Source organism: Sorex fumeus, unplaced genomic scaffold, assembly GCF_029834395.1.
Source record: "Sorex fumeus unplaced genomic scaffold, SorFum_2.1 ptg000061l, whole genome shotgun sequence".
Classification (NCBI taxonomy): Eukaryota; Metazoa; Chordata; class Mammalia; order Eulipotyphla; family Soricidae; genus Sorex; species Sorex fumeus.
Window position 1 is genome coordinate 32,507,688 of NW_026606118.1, and position 15,753 is coordinate 32,523,440.

The 15,753-nt window shown below is 35.9% G+C and overlaps 1 non-coding gene across 1 annotated transcript; it reads left to right on the plus strand.

Annotated features, from left to right (window-relative positions):
• The first annotated feature begins 12,476 nt into the window (after positions 1-12,476).
• On the plus strand, positions 12,477-12,583 carry LOC130034907 (U6 spliceosomal RNA). Its single transcript, XR_008794203.1, has one exon. It is a non-coding gene; the product is annotated as a U6 spliceosomal RNA (small nuclear RNA).
• The last annotated feature ends 3,170 nt before the right edge of the window (positions 12,584-15,753 follow it).

Sequence of the window (15,753 nt, forward strand, 5' to 3'; positions counted from 1 at the left end):
CCAGCCATTTTGGAAAGCAGTATGGATAGTCCTCAAAACATTCAAAATTAAGTTTCCATAAGACCCAACAATATTGCTACTAGGAATATATTCTAGGGGCCCAAAAACACAATGCAGAAAAGCATCTGCATTCCTATGTTCATTGCAGTACTATTCACAATAGCCAGAATACGCAAATAACCAAAGTGCCTGAGAACAGATGAGTGAATAAAGAAAATTATGGTATATCTACACAATGGAATACTATGCAGTTGTTAGGAAAAAAATGAAGCCATTAATTTTTCCCATACACAGACACTGAAAATCTCATGCTGAGTAAGTCAGATGGATAGTGACAGATATAGAATAATCAGTTACTTGCAGAATATAAAAAGAAAGACACGACAGTGTAGGATTAGTACCCAAAGACATTAGAAAATGAGAGCCAGGAGGACTAATCCATGCTAGGAAGCTTGACAATGTTTTTGGAACATATAATTTAGACAAGAACTGAATACTGAAAATGAGGTAAAGTGATATACATGATATCCTTTCAGTTACAGTTTTACAACCCACAGAGCCTAAAAGGGAACCCACCGCGGTGTGTGAGGGGGGAGAAAAGTGTCCACCAGAGAGGCAGGCTGAGACGTGCTGGAGAGAAACTATAGACATGGGTGGTGGGAAATGTGCACTGGTGAAGATATGGGTGCTGGAACATTGTATGACTAAAACTCAATCAAGAACATCTTTGTAACTGTGTATCTCATGGTGATTCAATTAAAAGAGAAAAAGAAGCACTTTATTTTTTGTAATATTGAAAGCTTTAATAAAGACGAATTGCCTTTATGCCATTTATGTCTATTTTTTAAAAAATCTTTTATTGAAATTAGACTTCTTCTAATAAAATAGTTTTATATATTCCTAGACCATATATCAGGCCCTCCCGTTGATCAATGATTTGCTCAAGCAGGCCCAGTAACGTCTCCATTGGAGACTTTGTTGTTACTGTGTTTGGCATATCGAATATGTCACGGGAAGCTTGCCAGGCTCTGCCGTGCGGGTGAGATACTCTCGGTAGCTTGCTGGGCTTTCCAAGAGGGGCGGAGGAATCGAACTCGGGTCGGCCATGTTGGCTGCGTGCAAGGCAAACGCCTATAGTACTGTGGATAGGACACTTGTTTTGCATGTGGTGGATCTGGTTCAATCCCTGGCACTCATATGGTCTCTTGAGCCTACTAGGAATAATCCCTGAGGGCAAAGCCACACCTGAGCATCATTAAGATGTGCCTCCAAAACAAAAGCAAACAAACAAAAACAAATTAAAAAGTTACATATTCTAAAAATCTAAAAAGTTTCTGCTTAATGTAGAAGTAGAAAACTCCATTGGCTTAGCCATTTTTTGTCTTCAGGATAATTTTGAGGGGCTGGAGTAGGTGGGCAGGGCACTTTCATCTGTTAAGCCCAGTTCAATACTCGGCACCCCAGATGGTCTCCTGAGCACCTCCAGATTGATCCCTAAATTCAGAGCCAGGAGTAAGACATGGGCACAGCCAGTGTGACCCCAAAGAACGACAACAAAAAGAGTTTGAGGCAACACAAGGAGTCTTTAGATCTAAGAAGTAAACCTAGAAACACTGTCACTGTCACTGTCCTCCCGTTGTTCATCAATTTGCTCGAGCGGGCCCAGTAACGTCTCCATTGGAGACTTTGTTATTACTGTATTTGGTATATCGAATACATCATGGGTAGCTTGCCAGGTTCTGCCATGTGGGCGAGATACTCTCTGTAGCTTGCTGGGCTCTCCGAGAGGGGCGCAGGAATCGAACTCGGGTCGGCCATGTTGGCTGCATGCAAGGCAAACGCCCTACCGCTGTGCTATCGCTCCAGCCCTAACCTAGAAACAATTCTTCACAAATTTTATTGACATTCTTTTGGTTTGTAGATCTTATTAGTTAATAGCCATGAGGTAATATTTTACGCTAAACACCATAAACTAGAGTAGTTATCTCCTTTTATCACACCTGTGATAAATTCGAATCTAACTCAGTACCTAAGATAATGTGCACGACAAATTGCAATACCTTTAAAGTTTCAGTTTCCTACTTGAAAAACCAGGATCAATTACTTGTCTGGTATCAAGATTGCTCAGATAAAGTATAATTGCTTTATATGCTGTTTAAGATGGTGATATTTTGAAAGTATGAATAATAGTTTTATAATACCAACATATCTCAGGTATATAAAAAATTAAGTGGAGAAATTTTATTAAGTGATAAAAAATTAAGTGGAGAAATTTTCCTATGAGAGTCTTATACTAGTATTTCTAAAATATTTGGTCTGGAAAAAGAAATGTTCAACATTCTGGAGTTCAATCATGTCATTACAAATTAATTACTCTTTTTGTTCAATTTTGTGTCATTGGATACATATGGAACATGTTTATGAGTTTTTTATTTTGCATATTTGAATATAATGCACTGTAGTACTGTCCTCCCACTCATCAATTTGCTCGAGTGGGCACCAGTAACTTCTCCATTGTGAGATTTGTTGTTACTGTGTTTGGCATATCAAATACTCCACGGGGAGTTTGCCAGGCTCTGCTGTGTGGGGGAGATACTCTCAGTAGCTTGCCGAGCTCTCAAGGAGGGGTAAAGAAATTGAACCGATTTACTTTGGGCCAGCTGTGTGCAAGGCAAACGCCCTACCCGCTGTGCTATTGCTCCAGCCCAGGGAAACAATACTTTATTTTATGTTACTTGTTACTACTAATTTACTAAGGAATGAATAAAAAATATTTCTGTAAAAGAACATTGTTGTATCTCACCATGGGGATATTAAGTCCTTGTCTTAATATACACAAATAGATACAGAAATGCATAACTGTGATAAATTGGTATATAATACATATAAACTCTTAATATAATGCTAAAATATATATGAAGAGTATACATAAAATTTTACATATAGAAACTTTAACATAACAGTGACACTGCACTTCTTTCTATGTAATATTTTCTACGTGATATTTCTATATGATACTTCTGTTGCCATTGTACTGAATAATATTACTTTTATTAAACAGTTATACTTTAGATATTGGTCTAAAGACCAGAAATGCATATTTTATTATCATGAAGTATAGTTTGGGTTTATCAATTAAAATAATAAGAATGATGATGATAAACAAATAGATGTATTGTTAAGAAAATAATATATAACATGTAAATAACATATAACAAAAATAATAAAAAAATAACATATAACATGTGCACTATAACATTCTGGATTCACATACCTACAGAAATTCTATATAGATGTACACCAAATTGCTAAAAACTATTAAAATACACAAGTAAGAGAAAATCTTGGACAAAGGCAAAGCAGAAGATATGTGATAATAATATATTCTCAATGCTTCTGTGTATATCTGTGCAGTTAGGACAATCAATACCACCATATATAAACTAAAAACACTATTTTCTAGACTATATACCTTTATTCTTGAATTAACATGTTTAATATTTGACCTCTATTTTTATGCTGTTGACCCCTTGTGCCTTATTTTATATGAAAGTATCATATACTATGCCAGTAATGTCTTTTTTCTTTTTCTTTTATTTTTGAATATAATGAAACTTTGAATATAATAAAAATTTGAATATAATAAAACTTATTTTTTTGGTTATACCTCAGGTTGCTCAAGTCTATTTCTGGCTCTGCACCCAAGGGTTACTCCTGGCAGTACTCAAGAGACCATATGCAATATGGGGATTGACCCAGGGTCAGCTGTAAGCACCTTAAGCACTGTATTATATCTATAGCCCTGATAACCTGTTTCTGATTGTTTTTAAATGGCTTTCTAAAAAGTATGGAAAATTATGCATCATTAAACATTGCTATTTATAATACAAGTATGATTAAACACTTGTACATGCAACTCACTTTTGAAAAATTATTAGAAAGTTAAATTGAGCTTATCTCTCATGGACTTTGCTATGTCATTATTGTCCTTTATCACAGAATTTATTAAAAGCACATTATCTTAAGTGTTTACTTCATATTGATATAATAATCTTATGACTAAGCATGAGTAATTGGATTTGTTTGGCAGGAATATTTAATTAAAATTAGTTGGGTTTATTTAGCAGGTAGTCCTAATTAAAAAGAATTTTCATGTATGGATTCTATACTTGCATTTTCATACTTATCATTTGCTGTTAGTCAGTCATAGGCACAAAAAAAAGAGGTTAAATGATATTTGGACATTCTTTAAAGCAGTCTTTTGCAGTTTTGGAGAAAGAATTAATAAATATAATATAAAATATAAAAAAGCAGAATTAGCTTCCTTAAGAATAAAACACAGAAAAACTAGTGCTTAATTGCTTATTGCAGTTTTTAAACTGTTCCATAATACATGTATGTAATTATTCTAACTTAAAATTCATATTGATCAACACCACACGTTAGAGCACACTCTTAACTTTTGAGATTTTGTGCTTGTGAGACCTTTATCACAAAAAGGATTGCAGATATATATGCTGATGCATGTCTAGAAAATATAAGTTGAGTAGAATAATTAGATTTAGTGTTTGGGGCTGGAGCGATATTACAGTGGGTAGGGCATTTGCCTTGCACGTGGCTGGGTCGGCCGACTCAGGTTCGATTCCTCCGCGCCTTTTGAAGAGCCCAGAAAGCTACTGAGAGTATCTTGTCTGCATAGCAAAGCTTGGCAAGCTACCCGTCGTGTATTTGATATGACAAACAAAGTAATAAGTGTCACAATGGAGATGTTAGTGGGCCCGTTTGAGCTTGAGCAAATCGATGAACAATGAGGTGACAGTGACAGTGACAGTGTTTTTTAATGAAGGAAAAAATCTATTAGAGTTACCTGGTTGTATATATTTTCAGAAGTAGCTTAAAGTTTTTGCTTTGAACCTAATAAGGCAGAATAAATACTTTCTAAAATATAAGATCAGACAACTGAATAGAAGTATGGGGTACTTAAAAAAATCTGTTGTCAGTTATTTGCAAAAAGATGATTTATTATCAGCTATGTGTCATCTAGCATAAGAGAGTCTGGTGAAAGTTGTAGGATTATATAAAATATACTTTTCACTTCTTAAAGTATCAAACAGAAATTTTTCCAAATGTTTTTTACTTATGTTCTAAATACAAAAATTTATGTCCTAAGGCATCACAAAAAAATTTCAGCTCTAGAAAGTGTTCAGATACCATTAACCCTTGGATGAGTTAGTAGACTATTTCCTCAGTATTCTGGTTGAGTTCTAATAGTGTAGTTTTATGAGGGAAAGAAATAGTTGCCTGGAGTATAGTTAATAGTCCTTCAGGTTGAAACCTAGGAATTCTTTAGCAACATTTTATATCTGGCAACCAATAGCCCTGACTATATAACATGATAGGTATATCCAATCATACAAGGCTCAGTTTCCAAGGCACCATTTTTGTTTACATGTTTTATTATAATTTAGACAAAATCTTTACATAAGTGCTAACTTTTGTGGTTTCGTTTACAAACTTACTGTGCCTTCGCCACCACCAAAGTACCCAAGACTCTCCACTATTGTTCTGTGTCTCTTCCCTCCACTGAAAATATCTGCTTTGCATTCAAATAGCAAGTGTTTGTCTTTATGAAATATTACCCATTCCCATATTTTATTTCTCTTTATACCACACATGAATGAAATAATCTGGTATTTTTGATTCTCACAGCGGTAGGGCATTTGCCTTGCATGCAGCCAGCCCAGCTGATTCCTCCATCCCTCTCAGAGAGCCCGGCAAGCTACCGAGAGGATCTCGCCCGCACTGCAAAGCCTGGCAAGCTACCCATGATGTATTGAATATGCCAAACACAGTAACAAGAAGTCTCACAGTGGAGACATTACTGGTGCTCGCTCGAGCAAATCAATGAACAACGGGAGGACAGTGCAGTGCTACAGTGCTAGAACCATGAGCTAACCGATGGCACCACTGGAGCAATAGCACAGTGGGTAGGGCATTTGCCTTACACGCGGCTGACCCAGGTTTGATTCCTCCGCCCCTCTCTGAGAGGCAGCAAACTACCAAGAGTATCCCGCCTGCATAGAGTCTGGCAAGCTCCCCATGGCATATTCGATATGCCAAACACAGTAACAAGAAGTCTCACAATGGAGACATTACTGGTGCCCGCTCCGGCAAATCAAAACAACAAGGGGACAGTGCTACAGTACAGTGCTCTGTAACATATTTCACTTTACAGAATGTCCCACCAACTGCCGTATAACCCCATCAATGGCCAAGATCCAGAGACAATAAAACCAAGCTCCTGGAAGCGCACAGCCTTATTTGCAGCCGCGTGACCTATTATTGTCTACTTCTCACTCTCAGAGAACCCAGCAGTCTACCGAGAGTACCTTGCCCACATATATGCCTGACTAGGAAAATCTAAGTAAAGGTTAGATGTTGCCTCAGAAGCCTCCATCCCCCACAGAGAGCCCGGCAGGCTACTGCCCGCATAGCAGAACCTGGCAAGCTACCCATGGTGTACTTGATATGCCAGAAACAGTAACAATGGTGGTTCTTATTCCCCTGGCCCTGAAAGAGCCTCAATAGGCCATCAGGCTACACTTGCACATGACAGGGACAAATGGAGACGTTACTGGTGCCCAATCGAGCTAATCGATGAACAACGGGGTGATAGTGATAGTGATAGTGATAAGATGACCTAGTGTTTTATTCGAGTTACAGCAACCTGCAAGATTTCACTCTTTTTTAAGGCTACATAATATTCTATTGAGTATATATTCCCCACTTTTTTCTATCACTGGATATTTGGGTTGTTTCCATATTCTGACCATTATACTAAGCACATTAATGAATAGAGCTATGCACATATATTTTTGAATGAATGTTATTGAATCCATGGGATAAACTAAAAATATCCATTTTGATTAGAAGATCAAAGAAAGATTGTTCAAATTCTATCACTGTACCACTGTATCACTGTCACCCCATTGTTTGTTGATTTACTCTAGCAGAAGCCAGTAACATTTCTATTCATTCCAGTACTGAGATTTTAGCAGGCTCTCCTTCTCGTCTTTCCCAACCATTGGAGGTTCTTTCAGGTTCAGGGTAATGAGTCCTGTTATAGTTGCTGTTATTGGCATATTGAATATGCCACAGGGAGCTCACCAGGCTCTGCCCATGTGGGCGGGATACTCTCGGTAGCTTGCTTGGGCTCACCAAAAGATAGATAGATAGATAGATAGATAGATAGATAGATAGATAGATAGATATTTCTCTCTATGATTTGTTGCCTACTGTATGAAACCTATCAAACATGGTGCGGTAATTATGGAAAATGGTAGGAAGTGTCTTGTGATGTGTTGTGTGGTCCAGAAAGAGGCCTGGAGCGTGGCGACAGTTGGGTAGTGGACGTTGGCTGCCCAGGCTGGGTCCCTTGGGACAGGGAGGTCTCTCACCCACCCCCTCTGGGGCTCCCTGAGTGAAAATAGCCTGGCTTGGCGTGCGTTGGCATGGTTATAGGAGCCTCGTTTTCTGCTCACTTCCAGGAGAAGCAGCCGTGAGTTCTGGAGGGTAGCTGATGAGATTATCTGGCGCCAGCAGGAAGTGGTTTATGGGGTGTGACCTCAGGGTAGCCGAGAAGTAGAGAAAAAAACAATAACGAATCTGGAAAAGTGAAACTTCAGTGTATTCATTGTGTTCAAAGTGAAGTTACTCCTTTATGCCAGAAGTCTTCACTTTCAGTTCTGACTCTGATTGATAGTCCTGCCTGCACAATCTCACTGAAACTCCGTTTAGCTCCATCTCTTCCTTTTCTTTGCTACCTGCTTGTCTTTAAGAAGTGATGTTTGCACAATTCAGTCATTTGGATAAATGTTCCATAGCCAAAAACTACTTTAGCCTAATCACATACCTAGCCCTAGATCCTTTAGATAAATGCAAGTAAGAACAGAATTCCCATTCTACCTCCTTAGAAGGAAAGTTAATTTGGGCAACTGTTTCCATCTAATTGTGTTTGGCTAATTGGTTTGAAATCCTACTATAGATTTAATTAACTTTGTGTCTTTCTGAGTTTCCTAAATTTCTACAATAGATTAGTATTTTGCTTTTTGTTTTGGTTTAAGAATTCACCCAAAACAAAGGGACTACACATCTCATGAAAGAAAATGGTTATTCATACAAAAATAGATGTTAAGATGTTTCTGTTAACACAGTAACCTATGGATACTGTGTCTATCTAGAGTGCTGATACTCCTGCAATATAAATGTTTACTCCAAATTTCGTAAGTAAAACTTTTGCTGCTCTGACACTCAGGTTATATTGCGTCCTAGGTTATATTGTATTATCTGTGTTAGATGTTCAGTGCACATCTAATACGAAGCTAGCATTATCACATTCTTTGCCATGTTGGATCTCATTCAGCTCATGTTTTGAGTGTCGTGTGGAGGGCAGAGTTAGTGTTCTGTAATACTTATAATGAACAGAGTCTGCAGCATGAATAAGACAGTGTACAGTAATTTAAAAAATTGATTTTGCTTACTTGTTATGTAACTCTATCCATTTTACATGCCTTTGTGTGCTTTAATTTATCTAAAACTTATACGCACAACAATTCACAAAGGTTTCCTAAGCAGTCTCCCTTAAGATAAAATAATTTAGCCTCCTTTTCTTTTAATCAGCCAGAACAGAAAGCTGTCTCTTTGTTCCCAGAAACAGAACTGTAACACGTAATTTTTCATGCACATAAAACTGAATTTTACTCAACTTTCACGATATTTTCAAATCTGGAATACTTTTCTAGTTTGTGTTAATACACACTACATTAAAATCACTCTATTTTCAACTCATCAGATTTAAAACCAACTGATTTACATGCTTATCTTTTAATCCAGCCTGGAACCTAATCTTGGCATTTGTCCTTAAAACTTCCAATCCATCCTTTAATAGGCAAATAAAGTATCTTTTAAAGTTTGTTCTGAGAAAATGTTTTGGAGAATAACACTGCCTATGTTCTGCTGACATATATTTCCCCAATGGTATGTTATATAATAATCTACCATCTCAGAGTGAACAGCTGTACTATGGAAATACTGTGGAAATGTAAAGAATTTTGAGGTCAAGTGATGTTAAATCTGTGTTCTCCAAATTCAATCTCTTTCATAATAAATGACATACAAACGTCAAAACTTTAGCATATACCTAACAACTACACATCTATTATTATTTTGACCCCACAATGAAATTTCTTTTTGATGCCAGTTATACAATTATTTTAAGTGAGTAGTATATCTATTATGCCAAGAGTCAAAGAGCAGGGTGCTCTTTTGTTTCCTTATTTCCAGCATTTCATGAATAATTTTTTCCTTTCTTCAGCGAGCATTGACTTTAGTTATCTCTTCTATTTCTTATCACTTATGATGTAAAGTTAGAATATTAATTTAACATTTATTTTTAATGGGGACATTTATCATTATTTACCTTTTCTCACTGATTTGTTCTGTTAAATAAATTTTTATATGTTATGTTTTGGCCTTTTTTATCTCATAGTATTTTCTAATTTTTCTTGTGATCTTCTTCAAATCATCTGTTCTTTGAGAGTTTATTGTTAATTTTTACATATCTGATTTTCCAAGATTTTCTTCTGCTACTGACTTCTCCGAGAAGAGCCCGGCAAGCTCGGAGAGCCCGGCAAGCTCCCCATGACGTATTCGATATGCCAGACACAGTAACAACAAAGTCTCCAATGGAGACGTTACTGTGCCCGCTCGAGCAAATCGATGATCAATGGGAGGGCCTTTACTTTACTTACTTTACTGACTTCTAGTTTATTTCTATTGTGACTGTGAAAGATATTTTAAGGATTTAAATATTAAGGAAACTTAACTGAATGTTTTAATTAAGATACTTATAAAAAACAAGTGGGCAAACATTTGAACAAATTCTCTATTATAGAAGATATATATGTAGCAAATGAATGAGTAAAACTATTTTTAATAACTTAATCACTGTATCACTGTGATTGTGAATAGCACAAAACAACATATATTAAAATTGTACAATTCAAAAGTCTCAATATGCTGAATATTGACAAGGATATGCAATGATTATTACTTGCTATTCATAATTTAAAAATTATTACCATATTTTCCAAAACTATGTTACAATCTTTTAAAAATGTGACCTATATCATATGATCCAGCTATTTCACTTCTAGGTACTTACCTAATACAATGACAGTATTTATTCTTATAAAGATCTACACATCAATATTAATAGAAGCTTTATTACCGTCACTTAGACTCAGCAATAAAAGTGATAATCATTGATAATTTAATGCATTTCAAAACAATTATATCAAATTGAAGTAGCAAAAAAAAATGGATATCTGATTCTACTCATGAAAAATGTTCTTCTGTAGTACCAAAAACAAAAATCAATCATTAGGCAGTGTCAAAAATAGAAGACAAACAGACAGATAGACAGACAGACAGAAAGAGAGAGAGAGAGATCAACATTGAGAATCCCCTAAACGGACAAGACTAGTTTAGTCAAACAAATAACAAAAGCTTAATTTAGTTCAATTTCCCAGACTAACTTGACCTGGGTCATTTTTGTTTATGCCCCTGGAAATATAAACAAAACATAAACTGTTTCCCAAAGTTGATGTGAGGTAACCACTAGGTAATTTGCTATCATTTAAGAAAAATTTTATAGCTAATGCTATGGATAAACAATCCCTGTTTTCTCACTCTACAATATGCTATGTAAAAATCTATCCTTGAATCTTCTTCAGAATTTTGGTTTAAGTACTGGTTTCCTGAGTGACTTTTTGTTGCAGGCACTTCTATCATGTCTTCTGAGTTTGGCTCTGGGAAAAAAGGCAGAAAAGAAAGAGATGATAAAAGGGTTCATGAAATCTTTGGGGAATGGATGGATCTGTGTTCATTACCTCGATTGTGATTTTGGTGATATAGTATTCCATGCAAAATGAATCATATGATAATTAAACTGCAATATAACTTCTTAAAGTTTCCAATTGAGTTTCACCCATATATATTGCAGTGCTATTTATATATGGACACAAAGAATGAAAGTGTCTAATAATAGGTGAATGGATAAAGAAAATGTGGTGAACAGACATAATTAAATACTACTCAGCTATAAGAAAATATTTTGTGCGGGCACAACAAACTTTAGGTAGTGGTATAAATCAGGTGTAGAGTGCTTTCCTAGAATGTGAGAACTTCCGGACTTTATTCCTGGCATAATTTATTTTTTAAATGGAAAAAAATTGAGCTCTAATATTAAATTTATAATTATTATAATATTAAATATTAATTATAATTAAATTAATTATAATCAATTAAATATTAATTATAATATTAAATTTAATATTAAAGCTCAATTTTAATATTTTAAATGCATAGGTGGAACTAGAGTATATAATTATGTGAAATAAGACAGAGGGAGTTATTTTATTCTTGAGAATTTATTCATGAGTATAATTTTTCATGATCTCTTGATCACTTGACTTCCCATTGATCATTGATTTGCTCGAGCGGGCGCCAGTAACGTCTCCATTTGTCCTTGTAGAGTGCTCATGTAGCCCAATGGCATCTGCTCATTCTAGGAACACGAAGAGCCTCAAACCAATCATTCAGGGTCTTGATGAAGAAGTCTGATCATCTGGTAGGTGAGGGGCCACGCAGTCTTTTGACGTCTCGTGAAATCCAGTCGGTACCGGCTCTAGTCCAGCGGTCGTCTCCAAATCTCATTACATGTCCAGCCCATCTGATTTTCGATGCCTTGGCAAACGAGACAGCATCCCTGATTCTTGACTGTCCACAGAGGTCGGAACTCCAGATTCTTTCTCTCAATTGAGTGAAGCATGATACTCCAAGCATAGCTCTTTCACTTCCTTTCTGGGAGACCCGAATAGCATTCTCATCCTGTTTTCATAGGGTCCAGATCTCTGAGGCGTATGTTACTGCAGGAAGAACAATGGAATCAAAGAGATGTGCCTGGAGCCCGAGGTTCTTTGTCCTTCGTCCTCTTAGCTGTTTCTTCAACACTCTTGAAGGTGTTCCAAGCCGCTCTCTTCCTCCTGTACAACTCAGGTGCCAGGTCATTTGTCATGTTGACTTCTCGACCTAGGTACACATAACTGTTGCATTCAGAGATGGTCGTTCCATTGAGAGTGAATAGAATGTTATGAAGGAGACCGTTTCTCAGAAACATTGTCTTTGTGAGATTCAGCTATAGTCCGACCTTTCCACACTCATGGTCGAAGTCGGACAGCATTTGTGCTGCTTGGCTAATGTTTGGTGTTATTAGAACAATGCAATGTCTGAAGTGAAGGTATATTGGTACTTAGGTGTGATTGTGATGTGGTAACATATTTTGAAAAGTTATGAAACTGCAACCCTAAAAGATGTACAGTCATGTAAACTAATGCTACCTTAAAATATCATATAGAGTGCTCGCTTCGGCAACACATATACTAAATTTGGAACGATACAGAGAAGATTAGTATGGCCCCTGCGCAAGGATGACACGCAAATTCGTGAAGCGTTCCATATTTTTAGAAACAAAATATGAGATTAATACCCAAGAATAGTTGAGATCAACACCAGGAGGATTACTCCATAGCTCAGAGGACAGCCAGTCATTCTAGGGGAAAGGGCAGCTCAGATAGAGAAGGGAGCACCAAATAAAGGGTGTTTGGAGGATCCTCCCAGGAGGGGAGATGCATGTTGAAAGTAGACTATGGACTGAACATGTTTGCCACTCAAAGCCTCTTTTGCAGACCACAACACTCAAAAGGAGAGAGAGAACACAGGGGATTGCCCTGCCACAGAGGCAGGGTGAGATGGGAGGGATGGGGGTGGGAGGGATATTATCCATGGTGGTGGAAAATGGGCACTAGTGGAGGGATGGGTATTTGATCATTGTATAATCGAAACCCAAGCACAAAAAATTGTAAATCTACAACTGTACCTCATGGTGTTTCACTAAAAATAAAAAAATAAATAAATAAATAAAAATATCATATAGAGACACTATATCGAAAATACAAAAACTTATATTAACTAATTCAGTATGTTCATAACCTAAACTCAAAACCAATTTCCTGCATGACAATTTTCCTAATAATAGGTTTAATTAATAATTAATTTCTATGAGCAGTTTATGTTTCTATAATATAGAACAACTTGTTTCTACTCTAAGAAGTTGTGAGAGATTTTTGGTTTGGAATTGATTTGATTTGGTTTTGGGTCACACCTGGCTGTGTCCATACTTACTCCTGACTCTGTGGTCAGAGATGATTCCTGGTAGTGCTTGGTTCCATGTGAGGAATAGGGGATCAATCTGGGTTCAACCATGTGCAAAACAAATGCCTAAACCCCAGTACTATCTCTGTAGCCTCAGTTATAAGATTCTTAAGTTTTTCAATGGGAAGTTTTTCCTTTGCTCTAAAGATTCTACCTTTCTTTCAAGTCAGGCAGACAGGCAGCTACTTGACCCTTTAAGATGTAATTAAAATCACTTTATCAAATATTCCATCCAGTATGCTAAGCCAGGAACCAGGTTTGCCTCTTCTGTAACCATGTAGCTAGTGTCTCATAGATGCTAGTTGTACATTTGACATACTTTTTTAAAACTCTTACATGTGTTATATTGGAAGTTTTGAAGGCAAAACTAATTTTTGGAACATATTTCCCAAGCAGGAATTAGTGTTCAATAACCATATATTAACTGTGTGATATGTCAAGACCAAGAAGGGGGAAAATGAAATGCTTGTATAAAATCATTGTATACAGAGCTAACTGCTGCTACTGTCCTTACCATGTGCTGGAAGTAAATATCATCCCTTGAACCGTTTAAGCATCTCTCACACAAAGGAGAAACAGGTTTACATCATTCTTTCCATCAATAAATTATTCCTTAGGCTCCATCATCTAGATTTGTATCTCTCTTTGAGTCAAGTGAGATCTTGATGTTCATACATCTCAAGTATCCTAGCTCTCACATTATTGAAATTTAAACAACCTTTTTTTGACTATCAGTGCTTAAGTTGGAAGAAATATATAAATTTGTTAATAAGGAGTAAAACTAAGACTACCTTTAAATTCCAGAAATCTTGGTATAATAAAATTTTAATTTATTTTGGCATAGTTTCTTTAAGTAATTTTTTAAGAAAACACAATGCTTTAAAAATATTTCCTGCTTCCTGGATTATTCACTTTGAGTTTGTATAATGGTTGCTCTTTCCTAATTAAAATGGCTATTGAAGGACAAAGAGGTGGTAATATAATCAGGCCAAACTTTTTCACATATCTTTTTTTTATTGCTTTCTACCTTAATGAAAACATTCTCACACTAATCCTTAGCAATATAAAGAACAACAAAGTATTGCATTTAATATAAAAGTGCAAATCAAGGGAAGCAATTCAGTTGCTCTCTAAGGAATCTCAAAGCAGACAAGTCTGTAATTTTTAATGTTTGGATATGACACAAAAATATTCGTGCATTTATATTTACTGATAATTGCATTATAATTATTTTATCTTTCTAAATCACATGAGCAAGACACCTTTTCTTCAGCTGAGCTTGAATGCTAACCAACTGATAACTGGGAAATTTCAGAAGGGGCAAAGTCACAGAACCAACTTTAGAAGAGATGCCTAATCCAATTGATTCTGCTGTGCTATGATTTCTTTTTCTATAGTTGAGCAATTCTTGTCTGTTCAGGTTTAAATAATTATGAAATTCAGAATAATGGCATTATCCCAACCTGTAGACAGTGTCATTAATCCAGAGAAATTTTGGCATGAAAACAAAGTCAAGGATTTCTCCCTGTGAGAAATTTTCAACTTATTTTATGGGTAAGATTGAGCAGCCTTTGGAGAAGAAAGAGTCTGTGGAAAGAGCATTAAGGACTGAAAGTTAGTAATGGAGAGACTGGAAAAACATTATCAGCAATGGCTCTACTCAGAGCTTTGAGATCTTGAGGAACTGCAAACAACTAAAGTGAATAAAGCATCAAAGGTCATTGTATGAAAGGGCTTTGATTCTTACAAAGGAGTACCAGTGATGACACAATAGAATTCACTATATAGGAGCTACCAATTAAAAGCATGGTCATAGAAGAGGAAGACACAGATTTCCAGGCAGAAAGAATATATGTCCAATTGTGATTAATAGACCATCTTAGTTGCCTTCAATATTTGGTAACAACATGGCATTATTCAGGTCACTAAAATAAAATTGTGGATAGTTTGACCTGAAAATATGTAATTTTACTTTCTTCTGAGAAATATCTATGTATCCTGACATATAAGAACCCTTGCTCTTTAGCCTCCTACCATGTTCTGTCTGAGCCTCTTTATTCCATAGAATAAATAATGTTGTTATGTGTTTCTAAAGTAGAACAGTTTTATTTAGAAAAATATGAGGAGAGAAAAGAGATTTGTGTTTAAGAGAAAACATAAACTTTTCCAGAAAGGAGTGAGCCGAAAGAAATTTTTATTTTAATGATAAAAAGAATATAAAGTTAAAGATGTTTTTATTTCATAACAAATATCTGTGTAAATATATCTCATGCTCAGACTTCAAACCTAAATAGATTTTAAAATATGATTGAATGTAGGTTAATGTGTCACTGATGTTATCAAAGTGGCAAGGTTGTTGATGTTTTTTATGTTTAAGGAACATAAATTTTGAAATTATTCAAAGTATCACATCTCTTCTGA